We start from the raw sequence: 27,912 nt of genomic DNA, 5'->3' as shown, positions 1-27,912 counted from the left end.
AATAATATCTTTTTATATATTTTATTAAATTTTATTAATTTTTAATATTATACATATTTTAATTATTTAATATATTATTTAATTATTATATTTTTGATAATTCTTTCTTATTATAATTATTAATTGGTATTTAATATAACCAGTACACCTGTTTACTACGGGAGCGGCAGGGGGAGTCATGTTATTATCCTTTTTATTATTTCCAATTATTGTTACGACTAGTATGATTCGGCACGCTCTGCGTGCCTCACCACACGTCGTTTAGGCGGGATAGGCATCTTTGACTATTTCGGTGTCTTTTGGGTCTTCATGGTGTTTTGGGTCTTTAGGGCCATTTGGCTCTTCAGGGTATTTTGGGTCTTTGGGGTGTTTTGGGTTTTCAGGGTCTTTGGGGTTTTCAGGGTATTTTGGGTCTTCAGGGGCTTTTGGGTCTTCAGCATCTTTTAGGTGTTTCGGGTCTTCATGGTATTTTGGATCTTCGGGGTCTTTGGGGTCTTCAAGAGTCTTTGTGGTCTTCGGGGTGTTTTGGGTCTTTTGAGTCTTTGGGGTGTTTTGCGTCTTAGGGGCCATTTGGGTCTTCAGGGTCTTTTGGATCCTCAGGGCCTATAAGGGTATTTTGGGTCTTCAGGATATTTTGGGTCTTCAGGGTCTTTAAAAGTATTTTGAGTCTTCAGGGTCTTTTGGATCTTTAAAGGGTCGTCAAAGGTCTGAGGGGTCTCAGCAGTCTAATCGTAATTAAGAGTTCACGGGCTTTGTTTTGGGTGTTAATTATTTTTGAAGAAGAAGAAGACGTTATGGTGGGGAAAACCCACACGGGGGAGAAAACCCCCTTGGGGAGGCAGGCAAATGAATGCGCTACAACCTTCATTGTGTAGTCTTTAGTCATCCTGTAAAGTTTAGTTGAGATTGGATAAATAACGACAGAATGTATTGGGTCAAAATTCATCAGATAGACACGAAATGGTGTATTTTAGTATGATGATAATAAATTAATATTTTAATAATATTTTTTACAATTATATTCACAACTTCTTTTTTTACAATTATTATTATTATTACAAATGCCCAGGACATTGCATCACAAATGTTTCATGATATAAAATAGAATGATCCTATTCCGTGTCATCCAAGTGTGCTCATCTTAAAATAAGAATCACATACTTGCACATATAACTTGTTCAGAAAAAGGTTGATTGGAGGAAAAGAGTTTGAGTTAAAGTGGAAAAAAAATTCAGGCGAGATGAGAGTGTGGTTCATGAGAATAAGGGTGAAAAAACGAGATACATCCTCAAAAATTGTCCTATTTTGATGAATATCGGCACATGAAACTCCAAAGTGGATATAAGAGGTTCAGCAAGAAAATCAACAAGTTTATTATGAGAAAGAAGGTTACAATTGCGACGGTTAATTGTAAACGTGAAACTTTCCATCGTTACCCACACCAGCTCCTCTTTCCCCATCTATCATCCATTCGGTCTTGTGTAGCGGCAGTTATTGCAGAGAGGAATTTGAATCGAGAAACCGTGAGGTTAGCAAGCAGAACACACGCTTATAACAGCGATGGCAGCATTGACTGCAAATTAGTCTGGGCGAGTGCATTGACAGAGAGAAATTCTTTATTTTTGCCGTTTATTTGCTGATTTACTATGCATGGGATAAACACGGTGACTGCACGGTCAGGTGCACCACAATCCGGCAGGTTCAAGTGAAACCTTGAAATTGCGCATTAAATGGTTGCTGATTGCATGCTTGCTGTGGAAAAACATGGTCAGCTGTGTGCAAGTGCTGTGGCTTGTGATTGCGAAAGAGGAAAGGAGCAGATTTCTTTTTGGATGCCTGGATCCAATAAGAGCTACTGAAACAGTGCTAAGACAAGCGAGAACATTGGAAGGCAAAATTTGAACCTTCCTTCTGCTTTTGTTCTGAACTTTATAGGCTTACAGACTCTGCCTCCACGGATCTGCTAACCAATTTCGCATCGAGCTGTTAAGGCTGGACTAGCTCCAGGGAGCTTGAGCAGACTCCGGCAAACAAATCGGATGAAGTCCAATTGAGCGAGAACAGTGCGACACAAAGGCAAAGTGAAAAAGCCAGTTTGTGCAGGGTTTATATTGGATAAAGTAGAGAGGGATTAGATGGAGGTTGGGTAGGGAGGGTAGTGGAAGAGGAGGGTAGTGGAAGGGGAGGGTAGTGGAAGGGGAGGGTAGTGGAGGGGGAGTGTAGTGGAAGGGGATGGGGGGATTGCTGATTTTTGAAAGAGGTCAAAGGAAATATTGTTTATGTGCTTCTTCACCCGTTTGTCTACATTCATTCTGCAAATCGATTGCAATGTCTCTTCTGTCCAGTACTTCAGTAAAACACATAACTCAAACATCACTTTTTATTTCACTGAAGTCTAAATAATATGCAAAAACTCTAAATATATGGTGAACCTCCCACATAAAACGGTGTAAGTTAACCTTCCATTCAGAGATGCTGATTAAATAGTTGAAAACTCAACAATGAATGGTGCCCCATTGATGATCCAGGTGATCATTGATTTAGGCAATGAACAAGCTGAAGGTATATATACAGTGAATTTAGAAAGTCTAGAGCCCCTTTCAAATTTTTCACCTTTTGTTACCTTATCGTCTGGAATTAAATTGCATTAAATCAAACTTTTCCCACCTTTATTTACACATCGTAACCCACAACTTACAAGTTAAAAACAAATTTCAGAAAATTATTCAAAAATATAAAATTGGAATATCTTGCTTGGATAAGTGAGCACCCCCCTGAGTTAATACTTGGTGGAAGCACCTTTGGCAGCAATTACACCTGTGAATCTGTTTGGATAGGTCTATACAAACTTTGTGCACCTTGATTGGGCAATATTGCCCATTCTTCTGTACAAAAATGTTCAAGTTCAGTCTAGTTCCATGGGGATTGTTGATAGACAGAAATCTTCAAGTCGTGCCACAGACTTTCGATTGGATTTAGGTCGGGACTGGGCCACTCAAGGACATTTATCTTTTTGTTCCTTTGCCACTCCAGTGTAGCATTGGCTGTGTGCTTCACGTTGTTGTTATGCTGAAAGGTGAACTTCCGTCCCAATTTCAGCTTTCTTACAGAGGCAGCAGGTTTTCCTCAAGGATTTTTCTGTATTTTGCTCCATCCATTTTCCCTTCTATCCTGACAAGTGCCCCAGTCCCTGCTGATGAGAAACATCCCCATAACATGATGCTGCCATCACCATGCTTCATGGCAGGGATGGTGTTCTTTGGGTGATGTGCTGTTTTGGGTTTGCGCGAAACGTAACATTTTGCATTTCAGCCAAAAAGTTCCATCTTGATTTCGTCAGACCACAAAACTTTTTGCCACATGGCTTCAGAATCTCTGGAGTGCGTTTTTGCATATCTCAAATGGGACTCAAGGTGGGCTTATTTGAGTAATGGCTTCCTTTTTGCCACCCTACCGCACAGACCAAACTTGTGGAGTGTTTGGGATATTGTTTTCACATGCACACAGTGACCAGTCATTGCCATAAACTGGTTTTCATCTTATGAATGTTAAAAAATTTCCCATAGTTTGAGGCCTCACATAGCTAAACACTTTTGGGCTATCTCACGATTTATTCTCATATCATTTTTTTGTGATGTCATTCTTGACTGTGGCTGACAGGTTAAGACTCGATGGAAACAAATCCCGAGAAAGTTGGACAAAATTAGACGTTTTTAGACAAAAAAAAATACATTTTAAGTAGCTAAATAGCAATTTTGTCCACATTTGTGGCTTTTGGTCTTGTCCCCTTGGGGGATAGCTTATTAGCAAGGCCTATTCGACATGTGTTTACATCTTTAGAGGTTCCTCGACGTATTCTGAAGAAATTGGGAGAAATCTGGGGGAAAATGAACATTAAAAAAATTAATTACACTGTTTTGTGCAATGCACGCATACTATAGAGGACCCGTTTGAAAGCTCTTCCCGGCAGCAGAGAGAAGGGTTCGGATCTGTCGCCTTGGATTTTTGCTGTCTGTCTTTTCCCCGGATTTTTTTAAATTTCATGTGGAACACCTTAAAGGACCGCTAAACACTTCGACGGATCTCCAGCAATGCAATGCATGCTATATAGGACCCCTTTGAAAGCTGTTCCCAGTGGTGGAAAAAGGAGGAGGGGGGAAGAGGAGAGGACGGAGATGGGCGGGGGAGTGCGTGGGGGGAGAAGAGTGGAAGAAGAGATAGGGGGAGTTAAATTGTAACGACTTCTAAATACTATATAAGACCCCTTTAAAGCTCTTCCTGGCCGCAGGGAAGGATAGGAGAGTGGGAGGAGGAAGGAGGGGAGAGAGGGTGAGGGGAGATAAAGGGAAGGAATGGGGGAAGTAAGGAGGATGGGTGGGGAAGAGGGGAGAGTGGGAAGAGCAGAGAGTGGGAAGAGTAGAGAGTGGGGATGGAGAGGGTAGGGGAAGGGGAGTGGAGAAAGCAGGGGTAGAGGGGGATAAGGTAGGGAGAGAGAGGGAAGGAGGAGAGGAAGGGAGGGGAGAGAGTGGTGGATGGGGTGAGAGGGAGGGGAGAATGGGAAGAGGAGAGAGCAGGGGTAGAGGGGGATAGGGGAGAAAGAGAGGAGAGGGTGGGGTGGAAGGGGAGAAAGAGGGAGGGGGAGAGAGTTGAGGTCTTGAAGTCACATTTTACATCACATGGAATTTCCATGGGTCCCTGCTAGTTTAAAATATAATTCACCAAAGAAAAGTCAATTACACACTGGGTGTTTTGATAAATAACAGCATTTAAACATAATGTATTAGCAATGTGTGATGTTTGTTGGTAAGTTGATATAGCATCTTTAACTAGAATAGTTGGTGCATGACTCTTCTCGTCCTTTTCATCAGTTCATAATGTTAAGTTCATAGTCATTTTCCATGGTGACGTATATTGTTTTGCAAGTCCTGTGTGATTGGCGGCTTGTTATTATTGCATATATATCCCCCTTTCTGTATCAATTTCTGGCTTTATAAGTGCATGCAAAACAGCACATCCCTCTTTCGACAGCATGCTATTATTCATGCCCCTGCTTGAAGCTGGCATCCCTTAGGGCAGTGTCCTTGGACCTTTTCTATTTTTAATCGACATAAACTACCTGTCAGCTTTCTTGAAAAATTGCCTCAACATTTTGCTGATGGTCTACTTTCTGATGAACAATCCACCAATTTTAAAACAAGAATTCTGCTGTGGCTTTTCTATGTGCCGATCTGGATATAATCTTAACTTGCGGAATAATATAATCCAAGAAAATATCATCTTCTTTCACACTCAGAATAAAACGTCACTTCAATCCGACATTACACTTCAGTTTCTGGCTGTTTTTGATGGGCACATTCTTACCATCTGTCATTCTTTGGTGGTGGTCTGACCGCGTGTTCATGTTAGCGTGGAGAGGGTGGCACCATCTTGGAATTCTCCATTGTGCTTTCTCAGCACTCTTTGGCTTTTCACAATTTAACAAAACATTTAGCTGGAGTTCAATGGGACGCACTTCTTTAATATGGGCTGGGGAACCGCCTTTCCATCTGGCAGACATGGACTTCAATAAATCCAAGGCCACTAACATCATTGGCGTTTTACAAAAAAATCGAACCAAAGATCTCCGCAACTGAGACCATGTATTCTCCAACAATATTCTTCCCAACTGGTGGCATTTTGGCGTTATTCCCGTCCTTTATCATCATTATTCTGGTGTCTGAGACTTGACAGGTCACTTACTCATTGTCTTTTATCCCACCTGAGACTTATCTTTGATCCCATTCAATACCACTCACCATCCCATGTCACCCACCACCCCACGTCACTATATATATATATTGTCATGTCCCTGGGGTTAAGACCCCTGGGTAACGAATGACCGAACGTTGTTAACTCCGAGGCATATTTCGAACTTGGCGGGATTATCTTTTCGCGCGCGCAGGGAAAGGACCGAAGCCTTATCTGATCGGACGGCCGACACGGGGTTTTTATTAGTTGACCCACAAACACAAATACGGGACAGCAGAATTCACAATACAAGAATGAAATGCAAAAATAAAGGATTTAATGAAAATAAAGTACGGAAAGAAAATGAATGGTGAAGTAAATCTATGTATAATCCTATTGCGAGATGTCTCGAATCAGACTCATATACAGACAAAGGGGAAACGAAAGCAAAAATAAATAATAGCCTTTTTAAAATAGTGCCAGCACTAATCTCTCTCCATGAGGTTGTTGAAGGAAATGGCAGTTCAAGGTGGCCCAAAGCCGCTCGCGCAGGAACCACTCCAACAATGGCGCGGAGTCACTCTCAACAGCGCCACGTACGTGAGGTGCCAAGAGCCCCACAAACTCTCGCCCACACCTTCTCCTCAAGGGCAAACAGGGCACAAAGGCTAACAATGCTCTTTCTGAGCACCAGCGCCCCGAACCAGAAACAGCACAGCACAGCCAAGAGACCCAAAAAGACCAAGAGCCAAGAGACCAAGCGTGTCCGCTCACGACCAAACCCTGAACCAAGAAGGCATGAGAGATACGTAGTGTGTTCAAAAAGTATCCGACCTTTATTTTTCATGCGTAAAAAAAAAGAAGCTAGGGAGGCGTTGATTGGTGCACGTATGTAGGCGATCCTAATGCGCACGCGTGAATTGTTTCCCACCTGCAGAAGCTGTCATTCGACGGCAGACCGCCGATGAGTGAGGACATGTAAGCGAGCGCCGTCGGATTTTCGTTTTTGACAAAATGACGGAAAAACTTGAACAACGCTACTGCATCAAATTTTGTGTTTTTTGGCCTCGGGGATGTTCGATGCTTCCATTGTGATGACTGCAACTTGGTTTCTGGGTCGTACCCATAAACCCAGGACTCATCGCCAGTGATCACTGTGTTGAGGAAGCTGGGATCGCTGTTCACAGTCTCCAGCATGTCCTGTGCGATCTCCAAACGGAGTTGCTTCTGCTCAATCGTTAGCAGCTTTGGTACGAACTTCGCTGAGATTATCCTGAAGCCCAAATCCTCCTTCATAATGGAATGAACGGTGTTGAATCTTGCGGATCGTTTCCACTTGGGAATCGCCAAGCTTTACACAAAATTTGATGCAGTAGCGTTGTTCAAGTTGTTCCGTCATTTTGTCAAAAACGAAAATCCGACGGCGCTCGCTTACATGTCCTCACTCATCGGCGGTCTGCCGTCGAATGACAGCTTCTGCAGGTGGGAAAAAATTCATGCATGCGCATTAGGATCACCTACATACGTGCACCAATCAACGCCTCCCTAGCTTCTTTTTTTTTACGCACGAAAAATAAAGGTCGGATACTTTTTGAACACAGTAGTATATGTATATACTATATGTATATATATATATATATATATATATATATATATATATATATTTTTTTTTTTTTTTTTTTTTTTTTTTTTTACACAAAATTTGATGCAGTAGCGTTGTTCAAGTTGTTCCGTCATTTTGTCAAAAACGAAAATCCGACGGCGCTCGCTTACATGTCCTCACTCATCGGCGGTCTGCCGTCGAATGACAGCTTCTGCAGGTGGGAAAAAATTCATGCATGCGCATTAGGATCACCTACATACGTGCACCAATCAACGCCTCCGTGCACCTCCGTGCAACGCCTCCGTGCACCAATCAACGTGCACCAATCAACGCCTAATATATATGACCGAACGGAAAAAGTGTGTGTCTCGGAAAAAGAAAAACCTCGGAAAAAGTGTGTGTCCACCCTCAGGAGAGCCAGGAAGCACTATCTCTCTGCTCTCAAGTCTGAACTCTCAAACCTGTGTCCTTCCTCAAATCCTAGTGGTGTCTGGTCCAATCTGTTTCTGGTGTTTGTTCCCCTTCCATCACCTCCCTTACCTCAAACGGCTACACAGCTGACACCACACGTGAAAAAGCCGAATGCCTCAACTCTGTGTTTGCCTCAAATATTGTGTCCCAAACCCATCACTCTCTGTACCCACCTTACCCAGTCAAACCCAGTTGTTCCTGGCCTCTGTGTCCTTTCCTCCCGACAAGGTGGGGAAGTTTCTGTCAAACCTCGACTCTGATTCTGTAACTTGACCGGGCGGCATCAGCCCATGGGTCCTAAAATCCTGCTCTGTCGCTCTATCTCACCCTCTCTATGTTCCCTTCGCCCTCTCTTTTGCTCACAGTCGTGTCATCAGCTTGGAAATCAGCCAACATTACCGCTTTGCACAAAAAGGTGCAAAAACAGATCCTTGCAACTACAGACCAATCAGCCTGCTCCCAATAATCAGCAAGGTCCTGGAATTGATCATCGCTTCTGATATTCCATCGTGCAAACTCATTTCTTGGCACTACTGAGCTCCCCACAAACATACAAAGCTTTTATCCGCAGTTTGATGGTGTCCTACTCTCCCATCAGAGCTGGTGCTCCTGCCTCACATCGTGCTCAGCTTGATTCAGACCCCCCCCCCCCTTCTTCTCCCCCACGGCTTGACCCCAGGTTTTTGAACCTACAAGAAGGTCGGAATATTTGGGACGGTTAAAGAAGATGGTGCCGAAGATCATCACATCTGCATGAAGCAAGTAAAGCTGGAAAGGCGGCATTTAATAAAATACAATCCTGAGCCTCTTCACTGTGGAGGAGAAGTCTTTTCATCCTATCATGCAGACAATCCACCTATGGGTATTCAGATTCGAATGATTTAACTCCAGATGCAGCGAATCTCTCGTCTAGCCCTTGTGTTTGAATAATGAATTCAGCAGAATCCAGATTCAGCGCTGTTGGCTCTTACAGACCAATATATATCGTTCATGAGTAACAAAATGTAGCTGTTCACCACCATCTCTTATCTTCCCCCATCCAAAACCTTGATCTTTTCTACCCCCGTTAATTCACCCCAGATCCACTTTTTTTGAAATACTGACTTCTTACCTGGAAGTCCTAGCAGTGTCCATGTGTTTTATACCTCTTCCCCCCCCCTCCCCCCCCCTGCTTCCCATGCCTGCTCCACCCGACCCCTCTCCCTCCCACAGATCTCCCGATGTCCCTGTTGTCTGCTGTTGTACTTGTGCCCTTCCCTCTCCCCCCCCCCCCATCTTGTCTCCCACTCCTTTATTGCATGTTTTGTGTGTCCGTTTGTTTTTTTGTGATTGATGTCCGCTCCTACATGAGCCTCGATCTTGTATACAAAAAAAATAATTATGAGATTCCTTGTGGAGGGTATGTCTTTCATTTCTTTCTTTATATATTAACTCTGTCATAGTTCATTTATGGACGTGGTAGTTCAGACGAGTACAGTAGAGTCGTTGATGTTCTGCTTGATTACGTAATTTAATCATGTGTCCTAAGCGGTTACGTGTCTGCTCAGGAGCTTTGAAGTGGTAGAAGACAAGAGAATTCGATTTCATATTACAATGACGTTGTTGGGCATATTATCTGCACATGATTAATAGCCTGAACACTGAGCGGTAGGACCATAAGGATGAGGCATCTCTGGTGGATGTCTTGCAATCACTTACCATTCATTATCTCATAAATAACATTGTTAGGTTCATTAATCTGATAAAGGTTAACACCGGCGAATAACAATCAACGCTGGCGACCACAACGACCGTTTGCGTTGAAGAACCCGTAAGCCACGGCCCACGTTGACTCTGTGATTCTTGCCTACACCCCTACCCTTCCTGTCCAATTTGCTTGTTTAGGCCGGCCCATATTATACAGACATATATATATATATATATATATATATATATATATATATATATATACACACGAGGGGAAATCAATAAGTTACCTGATAAATATTTTTCACAACTTGTTTATTGTATGTACGTAACAACTGTTATTTTTCAAAATAATCTCCATTGCGTTCAATGCATTTTTTCCAGCATTTCACTAAGGCATGGATTCCTCGATAAAAAAAAAAAATTTGGCTACTTATGTAGCCATTCGTGGACCGCCTCTTGGACCTCTTCATCGGATCGGAAAGTGGTTCCAAGTGCCTCTTTAAGTGGCCCAAAGATGTGATAATCCGAAGGGGCGAGGTCTGGCGAGTAGGGTGGATGAGGAAAACACTCAAAATGCAGGTCCTCGATTGTTTCAGCTGTAGCGCGGGCAGTATGGGGCTGAGCATTGTCATGCTGCAGGAAAACACCGATAGTGAGTAGTCCTCGACGTTTTGATCTGATTGCTGGTTTGAGATTATTTTAAAGGAGGTCACAGTCTGATGCACTGGTGACTGTGGTCCCTCTGGACATGTAATGCTCCACAAGTGGGCCTCGGCTATCCCAGAAGAGCGTCAGCATCACTTTTCCAGCGAACGGCTGTGTGCAAAATGTTTTGGGCTTCGGTGAAGTTGAATGGTGCCACTGTTTGCTTGCCCTCTTCGTATCTGGCTGAAAGTAGTGGACCCAGCTTTCATCCCCAGTCACTACGTGCTGTAAGAAACGTCAAAGCATCGCCTTCTGTTTCATAACGTTGCAGAAGTTCTTCACATGCGTCCACTCGCCGTTCTTTCAGTTCGGGTGTGAGTTGTCTCGGCACCCACCTTGCAGACACTTTACGGAACCCAAAGCCTTTGCGGAGCCATATATATATATATATATATATATATATAATATATTGTTGCGGTTTTTAGAACCCTCCACTTTGTAAATATCTGTAATATTCCCTTATAAATAATCCCCTGTAAATACTCCCATTTTTGGTGTAAAGGTCAAAGGTCGCACCCTAGTTAGGCCACGAGCAACACGTAGCACACCATAGGCTTCTTCTTTAGTTATTTCATTAGTATGTGTTTCAGGTAAGGATCTGTTCCCAATAGTTGAATCTGTGTTGTATTAATTAAATAAGAGTAGGCCCCCTTGTCAATTCATATTGCGGCGTAGCCTTCCTCCAAATTGTGTTCCTGGGCTTGCCAGTAGCGTTCGCTGCCTGGCTCAGCCGCCATTGAACACGAGGTCAGGCTTGGAGAAGAAGGGGGCGGGGTGGCAAGAACGAGGTGTGGCCACGTCAACTCACCACCAGGGCGTGGCCGGTAAGCCACCACCAGCCAACCAGGGCTGAGGTGAGCTCGTTAATAGGCGGGGCTCGATGAAGCGCGGCTTGATTTCTAAGCGGGTTATAAAAGCGCAAGCGCCAAGCCCTCTCAGGAGATGCGCGAGGGGAGGCCATTGATGACAGACTGCGCCGGGGGATGCTGATTGTGAACGAACTGCGCGGGGAGCGCTCGATTGATTGTCACGTTGTTGCAGCGAACTGTGTGAGGGTACCCTCTGAGACGAACGTTGGGAGAGAGAGAGTTGGCACAAAGATTATGTACGCGGCATCCCAGTCCCCCGCATAATTATAAGGTCCGGTCGCGCGCCAACAACACCAGCTGCCTGCCATTCTTCGCGGCGGACCCGGAGCCTGGAACCATCTCCTTGACCCTTCTCCTTCGACCTGCTATTCCCCATTCGTGTAAGTGTGTTTGTACTTTCCTGGGCGTGTGATAATATAAGACTGTATAAGGTTGCCCTATGTCCTTTTATTTCCTTCTTTTGTATATACTTGCCTTTCGTTTCCTCTTTTAGTGTAGTCAATAAATCATATTTGTTCTTTCCTTACTTTTTGGTTTCCTCTCGTCCAATCGTCTTTGTCTTTTCCCCATTGAGTATCGGTGGCACGATTAGAACCACTCAGAATCGGGTTAGTCTTTCTGCTAACGGCTCGAGCTTTGAATTGCTAAACCACTCGGCAAAATTCCATCTTGTCCGTGGCTCGGGCAGAAGTAACGCCCTGCTTTGCGGCGAGGTTGGCGAAGGTATCTGGGAACCCATTGACCAGTCACCCTGGTCAATCTCAACCCCGCAAAGGAGCACGATATCTTCTAGGACTCGGACAGCCAGCTTAATAGACGAGGGGATTACCCCCCCCCCTCGGTAAGGGGAGCGCCGTAATCTGAGATCTGCAACAATTGGTAGTCAGGAGTTGGGATTTAGAACCTGGGACTAAATGTATTTAGACCAAATTTTGGACACCAATTGTGCTATTGGCCGCAACAATTGGTGTCGGGGAGTGGGATTTGAAGCCCGAACCAAATTTTAATCCATCGAAAAAATTTGGTCAAAATTACGAGCGGCCGAAATTTTGTATAACATCCAAATTGAGTCGTGCCATGGATAGTCAAGGCGATCTAATGCCGGTAGGGGAGAATGAGGTGGTAAATGAGGAGTTGGAGTCGACCCAGGACCCCAGGGAAGAGGTGGGAGTAATGCAGGAGGAAAGCAAAGAAGGTGCTGTAGCGGGGGTTGCAGGCGCACAAAATGGCGGCGCCTCGCACGTGGCGGTGAGTGCCGAGCCCACGGGGCTAGGGGACTTCCAATTATTTATGATGCAAATGAGAGCCCATATGATCAAGGCGGAGCATAAAATGAATGAAATGGGTGAGCGATTGGAAAGTAAATTAGACACCCAAAAGGAAGAAACGAGGGCTCAGGGGGAGCAATTGGGAAGCCAAATTGGGGGCCTAGAAGTCAAATTTGGGGGATTAGGAAACCAAATTAGGGGATTGAGAGACGGGTTAAGAAATTTGGAAGATAGAATGGGGGAGCGATTAGAAAGCTAAATTGGGGGGCTAGAAGGCAAATTAGGGGGTGAATTGGAGGACGTGAATGGCCAAGCCAAAGCAATTAATGAGGAGCTAGCGAGGGACAAAGCCCGGTATGAAGCAAGGGAGTGTGAGAGGGAGGTTAACCGCAGGTCAGGCGGGAGAGGCACACGGGTGCACGACGAGGTAACGCGACTCGAGGAGCGCAGGTTGAGCGAGGCAGAGCAAAGCGAAGGAGTGTGGACGGGTATAGAGATCGCGACCCAGGGTATGGGGAAGCCGACGACCGCGGAGGTAGAAAAGGAAATTTTATTAGAACCAGCGGTCGTCGAGGAAAAAGAAATGAAAGAATTAATAATAGTGGAAATTGGAATTCAGGAGACCGCAGACGTAGAAAAGCAATCGCGGGGTGAAGAGATGGAATATGTGCAAAGTCCGTGCTCGCGTCATGATGCCATGCTTAATCCTTATAAAGATTTGCAGGTGTTGGAGCAGGGAGGAAGAAGAATCCAGAAGGTGAGTCCGGCTGTACATGGTGCTAAGAGGTTTTGCGGAAAGGTGTTCAGCGCAAAAAGAATTTTCACGCGGTTGGGATCGAGACGGCACCCGGGCGTTCGTGGACGGTCCGTAGCGAGATGTACGAGTGGAAATGGCGCGCGTGTGCGAATGGCACCGGAGTGAGAGTGTATTACAGAGTCTGGAAGTGAGGGAGAATGCACATCGGAGTGTATGTGTGAAAGTGGGAGTGATTGTGACATGGAGAGTGAGTTGGTTGTGGCGAGTGAGAGAGAAGGCACACCTGGAATGGTTGAGCGTGTGTAAGAATGCACACCTGTGTTGGTGGTGAAGTGCGTGATTGGGTGTGCGACGAGGGATTGCACACCCGTGAGTAGGTGTGCGCTGAATGGGTGGATGCAAGAGTGCACCCCCATGAGTGGTACGGAGTACATACCAGGAGAGTGTGCGCAAGACGGTGCATGAGAGAGGTGTGTTATGGAGTGTGTGAACAGCGAGTGGTGTGTAACGGAGAGTGTGGTGGTGGAATTGATGGAGTGTATGGAGACACCGGGATGTGTGAGTATGGAAAGAGTCGCGTGTGGATGCGAGCATGCAAACCGAGCATCGACGTTGAACGGGGCAGCGTCTAGCCCGACGTATAGCCGACGCGAGCCCTCGGTGCGCGGTGTTCGTTGTGTGTTGCGGGAGCCGGCGGGGATCGGTGTCACGTCGCTCCTGTTCGGGGCGTCGTGCACGATTCGGGCTGGGCCCCGCCCTGCACGGTCGATTCCGAGCTTTGCCAGGCAAAGCGGGTGGCCCAGTTCGAGGGAAGGTAGGAGGGGTCGGAACGGCGCCCCCTTGTGGTGGCGGCGCTCCACTCGGGCAAGGCTGGGCCATCGCGGTTGGCAGTGCAAGGCCTTGCGCCAGGATGGCTCTTGGAGCCTTGGCCCAATGAAACCTCCTCCCCTGAACCGAATGCCGAAAGGACCCAACCTGCAGGAGACCAAACCACCCGTATTCATTGCTCGGCTTTGCGAAGCTGAGCTTTTATGATGTAATGACACACCGAGGCTCGAGATAGTGGACTGGATAGCGATAGTAATGGCGATAGTGATGGCGAATGATTGCTTTACCATTCACCTCACACTTTTGGGGCAAAGGAGCTATAGTTTTATGGGGTATGGCGGTGAAAACCAAGCCAGGGAGGGCTTGGATAATGTTAGGGTTTAGAAATGACCATAGGTAACTGTAGATTTAAGTAGTGACATTATACCTGTAGTAGGGGATGTAGGTAGATTAGTATGGATCTTAACGACGTGGGATGTGCAATAGTATAAGGGAAGACGGGAAGCACTAAGTTAGAGGGAAAACCAGGTAGATCAGATGATGCAGTGCGTGTGTAGGAAGTGATTGAGCAGAGTATTGTGAAAGGTGTGATTGTGCATTGAGCTGAGTGTATTGTATTGAGTGAATGGTCCTGGAGGGAAGGAGGGTGCAAGTGCCACCAGGTGTGCAGGTGCCACCAGGTGTGCAAGTGCCACCAGGTGTGTGGGCACCAGGTGTGCAAGTGGAATACAGGTGGCAAGTGAGAATGGAGTGTGGAATAAAGGGTATGGAATAAATGGAGTATGGAATGGATGGTGTGGAGTGAGTCGGGTGTGGAATACGTGGAGGGGAGTGGTTGGTGCGAAAGGGGTGAGTGGGGAAGATGGACCCCCTCACGAGTACCCGGGCAGGGTAGTTTAAAAGGTAGGTAGAGGGAGTAGGTAAATTGTGGTTGGATATTGGCAGCTGTGGTGTGGGTAGTTGCACAGGAGTGTTGTGTTGGGTGCATTAGTGGAGTAAATTGGCTGGGCGTGTGGCCTGTTAGTACGTATGGTTAAATGGGCACTCCTCCACTGTTAGTCTGTTGGCCAGGTGAGGCCGCAGGTAGGCTCTGGGAGCCAGGTAGTGAGTTGTTCAATGGGGCCCGAGGATCCGGAGGACGGACCCGGGTAGCCCGATGCCAGAGGGGGCGGTAGTGGGGTGAGAGCGCCAGAGGGCCTTCCCCAGGTAGGTTAGGGTAAGGAGCAGGTAAGCTCGGGAGACAACTGCAGTGGTGGAGGTGTGCATGTGAGCGGACCTGCTGGGAGCGCCACACAACCCAGCCCGGAAATTGTGCGAGGGCACAGGGAGTAGAATCGGGGGAGTGAGACCCCAAATTGGTGAGCACCACAGTTTTGTTCAATGGGAGTTCGGTTCTTAGAACCACGTAGTGTAAAATGGCCAATGGTTTGGTAGGGAAAGACCCCGGGTAGAGTAAAAGTGTTAAAGTCATTTAGAAGGTAGTTTAGGACTGGAAGTCTCTTCGCACCATCCGCATCCACTCACCAGGGTGACAGGACTCCACACCACCGGTTTTTGCAAGTGTCTGGTATGTAAGACGCATCATGACGTGGGGGTGACATTGTGCTCATTGTTCCATCTCTTCCTCCTTATGAGGGATTGATGGTAAATTCGGCATAGAGGGATTAATGAGAAATTGGGATTGTTGATTAATTTGGATTAGGGGAGATATGGGGAAGACAAGACGTAGCGACGGATTTGTAAATTGTGTAAATACGGGGTAAGGGCAAGGGTAGATTAGGTGACAGGGGGGGGGGGGGGCGTACGGTAGGGACGAGCTTTCTCGGCTCGCTCTCCTGTGCACCTCGCCTCTGCATTACCATGTGTTGATGTTTACCCTTGCGATCTTGCCCCGCTGCTTGCTTGTCCTCATTCCCCCACTCATGGATTTGTTTCTTTTGGGCCCGGGGGGAGTGCGCAGGTGCCCGCAGTTGGGTGCCCGCACCGTCGCTGCTGCCTGCCTGGACCGGTACCACACTTATGGACCGCACGTTGTTGTGGCCAAGCACCACCATATGGACCACAGGTCTGTGGCCGAGCACCACATTCATGGACCCCACGTTTTGGGGCCTGGCACCTCTGCTGGGGACCGGCCATTGTGGCCAGGGAGATCTTGCTTGCGGACCATGGTAAAGGTGGCACCTAAGCCATGCAGGTGGACCACCTTAGTTGGCCCCTGCTGGCCATAATTAAAGAAATGGACACGTTTTGTGCCTTCTTTTAGTACCAACTAGGCCGCAAGCAAAGAAGTCGTCCAGAACCATCGGCCCAGCAGAGAAGACGTCGCAAGGCATCATTATTTGAACTGTGATGACTGTGCACCGGATGGTGCTTTTCGTGTTATGGTGCTTTGGGTGCTTTGTGCATATTGGTGTTTTGGTGCTTATTGGTGCTGGTGGTATCGGTGCAGTGCAGTGCATGCCTTTCCTCTTTTCAAAAATTCTTATTTTTGTTTCCCAAAAGACAGGTCCTGGGTTCGCGTGTAAATACCAAGTAATGTCTTTGTAAATAATGCTCCCCACCGTCAATGTTTAGTTTGAAAATTAATTCCGTGATTCGGTTATCCTGTGGGCATGAATCTGTGAGACAGAATGCAACACAGCAGGCGGGACATACTTAGTTGTTTTAAAAATGTCGCACTCAGGGTGAAGTTAATAGTAGAGGGTTACCACACCTGAGTGTCACACTAAGTTAAAGTTCTGTCAGGCCGGGACGGCCCTGGAGGTAATGAGGGTGCTGTGTTGCGGTTTTTAGAACCCTCCACTTTGTAAATATCTGTAATATTCCCTTATAAATAATCCCCTGTAAATACTCCAATTTTTGGTGTAAAGGGCAAAGGTCACACCCTAGTTAGGCCACGAGCAACACATAGCACACCATAGGCTTCTTCTTTAGTTATTTCTTTAGTATGTGTTTCAGGTAAGGATCTGTTCCCAATAGTTGAATCTGCGTTGTATTAATTAAATAAGAGTAGGCCCCCTTGTCAATTCATATTGCAGCATAGCCTTCCTACAAATTGTGTTCCTGGGCTTGCCAGTAGCGTTCGCTGCCTGGCTCAGCCGCCATTGAACACGAGGTCAGGCTTGGAGAAGAAGGGGGCGGGGCGGCAAGAACGAGGTGTGGCCACGTCAACTCACCACCTAGGCGTGGCCGGTAAGCCCCCACCAGCCAACCAGGGCTGAGGTGAGCTCGTTAATAGGCGTGGCTCGATGAAGCGCAGCTTGATTTCTAAGCGGGTTATAAAAGCGCCAGCGCCAAGCCCTCTCAGGAGATGCACGAGGGGAGGCCATTGATGACGGACTGCGCCGGGGGATGCTGATTGTGAACAAACTGCGCGGGGAGCGCTCGATTGATTGTCACGTTGTTGGAGCGACCTGCGTGAGGGTACCCTCTGAGACGAACGTTGGGAGAGAGAGAGTTGGCACAAAGATTATGTACGCGGCATCCAAGTCATCCGCATAATTATAAGGTCCGGTCGCGTGCCAACGACACCAGCTGCCTGCCATTGTTCACGGCGGACCCGGAACCATCTGCTTGACCCTTCTCCTTCTACCTGCTATTCCCCATTCGTGTAAGTGTGTTTGTACTGTCCTGGGCGTGTGATAATATAAGACTGTTTTAGGTTGCCCTATGTCCTTTTATTTCCTTCTTTTGTATATTCTTGCCTTTCGTTTCCTCTTTTAGTGTAGTCAATAAATCATATTTGTTCTTTCCTTACCTTTTGGTTTCCTCTCGTCCGATCGTCTTTGTCTTTTCCCCGTTGGGTATCGGTGGCACGATTAGAACCGCTCAGAATCGGGTTCGTCTTTCTGCTAACAGCTCGAGCTTCGGATTGCTAAACCGCTTGGCAAAATTCCATCTTGTCCGTGGCTCGGGCAGAAGTAGCGCCCTGCTTTTGCGGCGAGGTTCGCGAAGGTATCTGGGAACCCATTGACCAGTCACCCTGGTCAATCTCAACCCCGCAAAGGAGCGCGATATCTTCTAGGACTCGGACGGCCAGCTTAATAGACGAGAGGATTAACCCCCCTAGTCTCCTTGCCAAGCCTATAGAGCCCTCTTGTGAACCCGGAAATGTTGAGTACCACAACGTTTTAAGTTAGAAATGTACAGTATGGATCCCCAGCACTTAGAAACTGCCGGATGCTAACTTGCATATGTTGGGCAATTAGCAAAATTAGCATTAATAGCATTAACCCTATCAAACATTGGCCTGGGACACTGAAATTTCTGTTTCGCTCTATTGCTCCATTTGAATGCTTCGTGTGAGCAAACTATTTGAAGGATCTGTATGAAATTTGGACATAATACACTTAGACAGATATGCTTTCCGTGAGTGTTCTTATAAAAATTTCCTGCGATCAAAATTTCATGTGAAAAAGGGATGTAAAAGCAGTGGATTTTTTTTCACCCAACATTTTTTTGCGCGGTTAGTGCCCCTACTCTCATGTTGAGCTACAGTTTCAATGTTAGTGTTTATTTGAACAGATCGTAACCTGGCACGTTCAACGCACTAAGCCCCATCTCGCTAGCTGCTATAGTTTTTGAGATATTGAGTATTTAGATTAATTTTTAGTCCGGCGATGGGTGGATTGTTTCATCACCCCTACCCTAATAGCTCACAGGTTCTGGTGAGCAGAAAGAGAGGGTGATTGGATGCTGCAACAACACTGCCTTGAAGAGATGCTGCCCTATTTCTTTGCTGTCGGTCATCACCACTACGCAAGATGGATCACATGGCATCTGCGCGACATTCAGTACCTTCCTGCTACTGCCAAGGATGACCTTTACGCTGGAAGCCATGTGTGCCGCCACTCTGATGGTGCAGCTGCAGTGAGTGGAGACATGTTTGGGGAGCAGACATGCATCAAGCAAGGGAAGGGAGTAGGAGGCATGAAGGGCATCTCCACCAACCCTGAGCAGGTCGCCGTGTGGATCCAATCTTTCGGCATCTGCTCCTATCTCTCCAAGTCATTGGATGAGATTTACGATGATGCTGAAGCACCGTATAAGACAATGAAGCCCAACAGACACAAAGAGGAGGGTAAAGGACGGCGGGAATTGGACACGGAGGACCGGGCTAAAATCCTGAGAGTGCTACAGGAAAACTCCCATCCACTCACCATAGCGACCCTCCACCATATCATAAATGGCCAGGTGGCAGATGAAAAGGTGAATGTGCAAGATGCATTGAAGATCGGACAGGACATGAGCACACTGTTCTCTTCATCACTTCCTGAGAGATTTCATGCGCCCATCTCAAATAAGGTGGTGACAATGACATTCACCAAAAAAAGAGTGAAGGTCAATGCGAAGATCATATGTGACCTTGAGGCGTTGTTTGCTCGGCTGGTGGTGGTGGGGAGCAAGAGAAGAATGGAGCTCTCTGCCCTCTTTGACTACGAGCTCGGCCCGGTCCCTGCATCCATCATCGATGAGTATGGATGCCTCAGGAAGGGTAACAAGTCTGTGATCGTCCAGCGTCTTGGAATCCTTGCCCCCAATCCCCACCCACCACATGTTGTACTCGTTGATGCATCGCAGCTCATCTACCACGTGGTGTGGCCATCGTCAGGCACTGTGGCTGACCTCACAGCCAGCATGGGGCGCCGGCTTAATTGCTACATCACCAAAACATTTGTCATCTTTGACCGGTATGAGCAAGTCTCTGCCAAAGACCACGAGAGGCAGAGAAGAGCTGGGGAGAGCTCAACAGAGTACCGACTCTCACTGACAACCCCTCTACCTAGCCGCGACAAAGTGATGAAGAACAAGACAAACAAACGGAGACTGGGTGAGCTCCTGTGCACACACAGCATAGGAGATCACATCAAGATGGTCAGCAAAGCAGACAGTATTGTCACTCATGACGAGGCTGACGTCTCCCTCATCTCATACATGTTGGATGCAGCCAGTCGCAGAGCTGAAACTGTCCGCATTCTCAGCGACGACACTGATGTTTTCGTACTCATGGTCTGTTGGTGCTGGAAGGTGGGTATCACATTTAACCTGCAGATGGAGAGATGGGATGGCACTATTCTCAACATCAATTCGACAGTAGAGAATCTCGGTGAGCAGTGTCGCTCCATCCTGGCTATGCATGCTCTCCGGATGTGACACCACCTCCTATCCCGCGGGGAAAGGGAAGGTGTCCGCACTCAAGGCCACGAGAGTAGTACCTGGTGACCTGCTTCACTTCATCGGAGAGGAGGGAGCTACTTATTTACAGATTACAGAGGCAGTGAGTGGTTTCTTCCTGGCTCTGTACAACGAGAGGGAGTCGGCATCTCTGAACGTCGCCAGATATGACATCTACCGAAAGCGCAAAACCCCCCCAGCACTGAAGACACTGCCTCCTACAGAGTGCAACGCTCTCCTCCATGGACGGCGTGCCCATCTACAGGTGCTGCTTTGGAAAGCAGCAGACTGCCCTGACCCACCAGCTGTGGACATAACAGAGTTTGGATGGAATAAGAAGGAAGGCGAGAAGGGAGAGGAAGTCATCATGCCCATCCTGGATGCAAGCCCCGTTGCTCCTCCTGCCGTGTTGGAAATGATCAGCTGTAGCTGCAAAGCTGGGTTAAAGCCCTGTTTAACAGCAAAGTGCAGCTGCGTAGCTGCAGGCCTGGCCTGTACCAGCTACTGCTTCTGCAAAGGCTCTGATAGTACATGTTGCAACACACTCACACACTCACAGCAAGAAGAGCAATATGACAAGAATGTAGAGTCAGGAGAAGAAGATGAAGACGATGAGGATGAGTTTTATGATGAGGATATGCTTTATAACAGTGCAGAGTAGTAGAAGTGCAAGACGCTCTTTCTTTGATGGAAGTTTTATATTGTGTAACTCGTGCACATATTTTTCAGCTCTGATCATTTTGGGTATACTTGTGTTTTAATTTTGAGGATATTATTTACCCATAGTCATATTATTCTAGTTTGGTATGGTACTTGCCTTTGTTACCTCTAATACCTGTGAATAAAAGTGGAGCAATAGAGCGAAACAGAAATTTCAGTGTCCCAGGCCAATGTTTGATAGGGTTAATGCTATTAATGCTAATTTTGCTAATTGCCCAACATATGCAAGTTAGCATCCGGCAGTTTCTAAGTGCTGGGGACCCATACTGTACATTTCTAACTTAAAACTTTGGGGTACTCAACATTTCCGGGTTCACATTGTTGGCAAGTAGACTACCCCCCCCCCAACCCCCCCCCCCCCCTCGGTAAGGGGAGCGCCGTAATCTGAGATGCGCAACAATATATATATATATATATATATATATATATATATATATATATATATATATATATATCTATCTATAATTCCAGTAATCTCTGTTTGTACGTTTGTACGTTTGTCTGTGACCGCTGTTTCTCGACAACCACGGGTCCGATATACTTTTAACTTGCCAGGTATATTGCTGGGGACCCGAGGATGTGCCTTTTCAAGGTTTCATATTAATCGGACAATTACTTACCGAGCTATGTCCAAAAAACGATTCAACCAATCAGAGAGCAGCGAACTATCGCGTGTGCCGAACGTGGCGGACACACTCTGCCTCGGATGGCACATTTGAGAGCGTATTCATTTATTTCACGTTTGCAAACTATGTTGGCGTTAAACTATGTTTTAAAACTAATAAAAACGAATTTGCGATTCATTCGCTTTCCTGCGCGTTTGTGCACGCGATGGCGATTTCTTTACCAAACTCCGGAAGCCGTTCGCTTTGGACCAAACCATTTCATGTAAATAGAGGGGGGGGATATAATTTTAGATATAGATATAGTACGGGCAATGCCCTAGTATATATAACTGTAAGAAATAGTAGAAACTCCAAAGTACGAGCAGGGCGTCTCATTTGTATTGAATAAATAATCGTTAGATTAAATAAGACGCGGACGTAGCTTCAGGACGTCGATCTTTAATTGTCGACAAGCTTTCGACCAACAAAGGTCTTTTCTGAGTCTACAAAAACAGTTCGCATGTATATCAGTCAAGTATGTATAGTGATATGTGTGTGAGATGTGTGATGTGTGATGTGTGTAGAAAATGCATACAGAAGGAAGAGCCACGCCAAAGTTCACTCACCGGCCCCAAGTTCAACGGAAGTGACCGTTTGCGTTACAGTTAGGGTGCACGTGCATATACAAATATAGAGATATACATACATAAACACACAAGCATATATTCATATCCCATTTATATTCATATAATATATTTATATATTTATATAAATGACATATAAAGGTAGAATGAATGAATGAATGAATGATGAATGAATGAATGAATGAATGAATGGGTTACGGTTAACAATTTGATTGGGTTGATGTGGGAACATGCTTTAGTCATCAAAATTTATGCCATGAGGGACTTTTGTCCGAAGTTTGTGTATCCAAAAGGACTCACGTTTCAGAATCGTGGTGTGTGATCGATTTGTGATTGATTCAATGGCAGAGATCTGAATGTCATTTATAGAGTGATCCGGTTGATTAAAGTGTATCGTGTAAGGTAGAGATTTGCCCTGACTGGTGTGGAAGTTATTGATTTCTGACCGGGTGTTATTAAATCGTGTGTAGAGTGTATTTTCAGTTTTTCCAACATATTGTTTGGTGCACTTTTGGCAAGTGATCAGGTATATGACCCATGTAGATTTGCAGTTCATATAGGAGGTGATGGGGAATTTATGTCCAGTGCTTACACTTTTGTCCAGTGCATTTACTAGAAGGAAACAAATTCTGTAGTTCTAGCACTGGACAAAAATTCCCCATCACCTCCTATATGAACTGCAAATCTACATGGGTCATATACCTGATCACTTGCCAAAAGTGCACCAAACAATATGTTGGAAAAACTGAAAATACACTCTACACACGATTTAATAACACCCGGTCAGAAATCAATAACTTCCACACCAGTCAGGGCAAATCTCTACCTTACACGATACACTTTAATCAACCGGATCACTCTATAAATGACATTCAGATCTCTGCCATTGAATCAATCACAAATCGATCACACACCACGATTCTGAAACGTGAGTCCTTTTGGATACACAAACTTCGGACAAAAGTCCCTCATGGCATAAATTTTGATGACTAAAGCATGTTCCCACATCAACCCAATCAAATTGTTAACCGTAACCCATTCATTCATTCATTCATTCATTCATTCATTCATTCTACCTTTATATGTCATTTATATAAATATATAAATATATTATATGAATATAAATGGGATATGAATATATGCTTGTGTGTTTATGTATGTATATCTCTATATTTGTATATGCACGTGCACCCTAACTGTAACGCAAACGGTCACTTCCGTTGAACTTGGGGCCGGTGAGTGAACTTTGGCGTGGCTCTTCCTTCTGTATGCATTTTCTACACACATCACACATCACACATCTCACACACATATCACTATACATACTTGACTGATATACATGCCTGATGTTTTTGTAGACTCAGAGACAGACCTTTGTTGGTCGAAAGCTTGTCGACAATTAAAGATCGACGTCCTGAAGCTACGTCCGCGTCTTATTTAATCTAACGATTATATATATATATATATATATATATATATATATATATATATATATATATATATATATATATCAGTCACTATGCGACCTTCATATCATCAGTGGAGAACCGCCAGCAAGGTGTCCCATACAGCTGCTGCTGCACCTTGCTGGGAGCGATAAGCACCGCCTGCCACACGGTAACGTTATCTCTGGTATCCACTCATGATATGGAGTCGACCTGGTTGCGATTGGGAGTTACTAATAATGGTATCTGTAATCTGGTTCTCCAACCTAAATCCGTAATGTTATCCGTAATGAAAATTTATAATCCGTAATGACGCACTGCTAGATGGTTCCTCTGGAGCTTTGCAGGCAATGCGGATGTGCATGGCGATGACGTCATGCTGTCCGCTCATTAGGTTGGAGAACCAGATTACAGATACCATTATTAGTAACTCCCAACCGCAACCAGGTCGACTCCATATCATGAGTGGATACCAGAGATAACGTTACCGTGTGGCAGGCGGTGCTTATCGCTCCCAGCAAGGTGCAGCAGCAGCTGTATGGGACACCTTGCTGGCGGTTCTCCACTGATGATATGAAGGTCGCATAGTGACTGATATAAAAACCGAAAGGTTCACAGAGTTACAAGTGTATGGAAGCCTCACTGCGTTGCCCTGATGAAGCCCCAACAAGGGCGAAACCAGGTCGGTAACTGAGTTTTGCATGCACTTGTGACAGTATCTGAATTTATAATCCGTAATGACGCACTGCTAGATGGTTCCTCTGGAGCTTTGCAGGCAATGCGGACGTGCATGGCGATGACGTCATGCTGTCCGCTCATTAGGTTGGAGAACCAGATTACAGATACCATTATATATATATATATATATATATATATATATATATATATATATATATATACAGTCCGTATTAAAAAAAAGGTAATCCGAATTCAAGGGGTTAATATGCAAAGGTTATTTATTTTGACAATTTACATGTGGTTCACTAATTAAGAGGAGATCCTCAGCTTTCCATTGATACATTCCATGCATCATTGCGGTCACACATGACCGAGTACATGTTCATTGAAAATGACAAGTTCAAATCGCATTTTTACAAGTTTTGCTAATCGATGCAAGTCAGAATAATTGGTGCAAAATGAACGTCAGATGTGAACTTTTCTCATGAATGATTGGCCTTTATGCACCCACACCTTCAACATGTCCACCTCCCCTTTCAACACAAAGCTCACAGCGGCGGAGCATGCCCTGAACTGTTCGTCTCACCACAGCCGGGTCATTGCGCAAAGCAGCCACTTCATGTTGAATACGGCCCTGCAATTCGTCAAGATCACGGGGAGGAGTTACGAACACCTTGTTCTTTAAATGTCCCCAAAGGAAATAATCACATGGTGTGAGGTCAGGTGATCTTGGCGGCCATTCCACTGCATGGTTGAGGGTGATGACTCGGTCTCCAAAGAGTTCCCTCAGTCGATCTCGGACAGCGATAAGACGATGTGCTGGGGCGCCGTCTTGGGCCCACCAGAGATATCTGAAGACACCACGAACCTGTCGCTCAAAGGTCTCCTCCAGCTGCGGTAAAACTTCATCATTGATCATCTACAGATACCTGTTACCATTGACATTCCTTTGAAAGAAAAATGGTCCGATCACCTGACCACTTCCACAAAGTCCCAACCAAACAGTACACTTCTGTCAATTCATGTTGGTGTCAAAATTAAATTCTGGGGGTTGTCCTGTCGGTGCATATTCAAAAACATTATGGGTATTGACCTTGCCATCCATGATGAAAGCAGCTTCGTCGCCGATAACGAGATGCCGCAGGAAATTGACATCTGCTTCGCAACGTGCTATCAACCATCTGGTAATCACCAGCCTCCTGGCAAAATCCCCTGGCGTAAGTTGATGCCGGATGTGAATCCGATATGGATGTTGGTGGAGGTCCAGTCTTGTGATTCGGTTGAAGGTTGCCAAAGGCAATCCCGTCCCATTTTGTCTTGCGCTGGTATTCCTAGGATGCTCCAAAACATGCTGCCTTACTGCTGCAATGTTCATTTCCGATCGCCCAGTGCGCCTCCGACCAGAATTCTCCTTGTTGTGGTTGAGGCTAGTGCCATGCTCTTGGTATTTTCTAACATTCGCCCAGATGGTTTTGGCTTTTGGAGGCTCCCATTCTGGGAAACGTTCCCTGAACGCATCACGAATTCGCTGCAAACCTCCTGTTTGGTGAAAGGTTGTAACCACGAAGGTCCGCTGTTCAGTCGTAAGTTGAACCATCTTTTCAATGACTCAGACTGTCTCTAAACCCATACACTGTCGGCCCATCTTAAATACCCATCTTAAACAAAGGATGACGCAACCGACGATTACCAGACCAGCTTAACAATTTTACATAATCAACTTGGCAGTCGACAAGTAATGCGTCCAATTAAAACTGTCTTGCACCGATTAGCCAAACTTGTAAAAATGCGATTTGAACTTGTCATTTTCAATGAACATGCACTCGGTCATGTGTGACAGCAATGATGCATGAAAGGCATAAATGAAAAGCTGAGGATCTCCTCATAATTGGTAAACCACATGTAAATTGTCAAACTAAATAACCTTTGCATATTAACCCCTTAAATTCGGATTACCTTTTTTTTGATACGCACTGTATATATATACATATATATATATATATATATATATATATATATATATATATATATATATATATATATATATATATATATATATATGTGTGTGTGTGTGTGTGTGTGTATATATTATACAGTCACGTGAAAAAGTAAGTACACCCCATGTAAAGTTTTGCCTTTTTCAACATATTTGAACATGCAGCTATTTGATCTTCATTTCAACAATATTGTTGTGCGTAGCCTCCGGTTAATACCAGAGGCTCGCGGATGGACCGAAAACGGCTTTAATTGAGGCGACGGCCAAACACAGACTCAACTATGGACGCGGGAGGAAGAAGGAAAGTGGGAGCTGCGGTAAAAGCTTACCTAGAGCGCGCCGACGGCAGCTTCGATACTCGACACGGAAACAAGCTTTTGAATGGAAGGGGAAATAATACAAGTGTTTATTAAATAAAAGTATGGGACAGGGAAACGCGATATTAACTAAAACTCCTAAATGGGGATCCCACACACCAAACCTCAAACACAAACAGGGGACTGAATCACGAAAATAACACGTTCGTTATGTAGTGTACGTGGCATGCAGTCTTATCTGGTCTCGTTGTCTTGCAGTGTAACACGGCCCCGCTCGGCCCCGCTCACGTGCCACCAGACCCCGCTCCAAGCCTCTCGCCGCTCACGAGGTCCGTGCACCAAGCTCCAAAGCACCGAGCACCACGCGTCCAATGCTCCAAAAGCACCACACGGCCCAAAGCACCGCCAGCGATCTCCAGACAAGATCGATCTCCAGTCACGATCGGTCTGCCAAGACGAAGAGAGCGTGCTGCGCAAGACAAAGCGCTGGATGTCCAAGAGGAAGGGCTGCGCAAACAAGAACCGGATGTGCTCTCTCTAAAATGTCGTTCGGCGCACGCTGATATAACCTTGCCGGTGACATCAGCTTTGGCGTGCTACCAACCAGCAACTTCCACCGAACCTTCCAGCTTCGTGCCTCTCAAACTCGTTGGCTGGAGGTTCGTGCCTAGCACGCTGACCAATCACAGGACCGTAGCGTGGTGATAGCATGTGCTACTCGATGTTCTTAGGCCTGTTGGAGGTGTACTCGGCAGCGGCCATCATCGGCGGTGTCCTGGCCTGGTTTTCTTTTGCCTGTTTGCTTCCGAAGTCCTTGTCAGGGAAGAGAATTGTTTAATGTTGCGCTAAGGGCCTGTCTAAATACCTATGTTGGCATGCATTGCCATAAAGGACAAAGGTTTGGCTATCAGGTTTGACGCACAGGGGTTTATCGTTAATCCCTAACTATTTAACACTCAAACATCCTCGTATGTTCACAAGCATACTCTTACCCGACAAATCGCCTAAACAGAACTTATTACAAGGAGATTCCTTATCGCGACAGTCGAATACCTACCTATACAGATCTATCTGGCTCTAGATATTGCTTTACCCCCAGACATAACACAGCCCCCCCCCCCCCCCCCCCACCTGGAACCGTAGCTCCTGCTAGGTTCACAGCAGGCGCTACAATTCCAGTCTTAACATTTACTGTCTCACACTTACTTAACCTATGAAATAAATCAGGAGGGCTGTGGGAAGTGAGTTGGACTTCCTACCTGTGCTCCTTAACATGCTAATCCCCTTAACAATCATGCAAGTATGATTTTGATTCGTTGTCCCTGCGGAGGGAGGAAACAAAGAACATGCAAAACCTAATTTGCCACAAAACTTAACAAACTTGCAAAAATTCAAAACCCTATAAAACATTTGTAC

Source organism: Myxine glutinosa, chromosome 4, assembly GCF_964187855.1.
Source record: "Myxine glutinosa chromosome 4, kmMyxGlut1.1, whole genome shotgun sequence".
NCBI lineage: Eukaryota > Metazoa > Chordata > Myxini > Myxiniformes > Myxinidae > Myxine > Myxine glutinosa.
Note: the sequence above shows the minus strand (reverse complement) of the source record.